The sequence below is a fragment of the Wasmannia auropunctata genome, unplaced genomic scaffold (assembly GCF_000956235.1).
Source record: "Wasmannia auropunctata unplaced genomic scaffold, wasmannia.A_1.0 LD336078.1, whole genome shotgun sequence".
NCBI classification, from domain to species: Eukaryota; Metazoa; Arthropoda; class Insecta; order Hymenoptera; family Formicidae; genus Wasmannia; species Wasmannia auropunctata.
The window spans coordinates 192,702-193,635 of record NW_012026812.1 but is presented as its reverse complement, the minus strand read 5'-3'; the positions used below and the strand labels follow the sequence as shown (position 1 = coordinate 193,635).

The window sequence follows — 934 nt, the reverse complement described above, 5'->3', positions numbered from 1 at the left end:
TGTGTGTGTGTGTGTGTGTGTGTGTGTGTGTGTGTGTGTGTGTGTGTGTGTGTGTGTGTGTGTGTGTGTGTGTGTGTGTGTGTGTGTGTGTGTGTGAGTGAGTGAGTGTGTTATACGGTGTGTTACACGGTGTGTTACATGAAATACGGCGGAAGGGACGAACCGCGAGGTCCTTATCTTTGTGTTACACACACACACACACGCACACGCACACGCACACAACAGAGAGGGTTGGAGTCATGAAATACGGCGGAAGTGACGAACCGCGGGGTCCTTATCTCAAATGTTTAAATAATCATAACTCTGCGAAAAAAAATCGTAGAGAGCTCAGCGACCCCGCGTTTTTCTCGTCTCGGAAAGCTCTTTCGAACGAGCCCTCACTCGACCCCACATTCCATTTAAGATTTTTTGACTCCCTCCTACCCCCGCCCCCGGAGGTGTGGAGAAGGGTGTTTTTGTGGTTAAATAATAGACTTTGTGATCCCATTGTATCCCTATAAATTTCAATCCTATATTCCAAACCATTCAAAAGTTATTTAGATGGCCCGGAACTTTTGGCGGGCACTGTATGTTATCGTGTAGATATTTTGCATGAATAAATAAAACGGAGGAATGTTCTTACCATTTGTCCTGGGCGAGCTTTTTTCTGTGCCAGCTGGTCTTCCTCCTCTACGAGGATTACATCCTCCTCCCGCTCCTCCTCCGCCATCCTCTTCTCGGCCATATTGTTAACGAAATCTCTGAAAATAATAAAACAATTAGCGTCAGTCGCTTGAAATGCATTCAATTACATTGCAGGCTGTAGTGAAAACATTATTCAATTATCTCGAATGTCTCTCGTGCGTGTTTCTCGAGCGCGTACATGGCATTCGCAATCAATCAATGCTGGGCATTGTAATATTGCGAATATTTTATCGTACGCGCAAGAGAAACA

At 45.2% G+C, this 934-nt stretch overlaps 1 pseudogene; it reads left to right on the top strand.

Annotated features, from left to right (window-relative positions):
• Nucleotides 1–934, top strand: part of LOC105449070 — a 2,672-nt pseudogene that overhangs the window by 525 nt on the left and 1,213 nt on the right.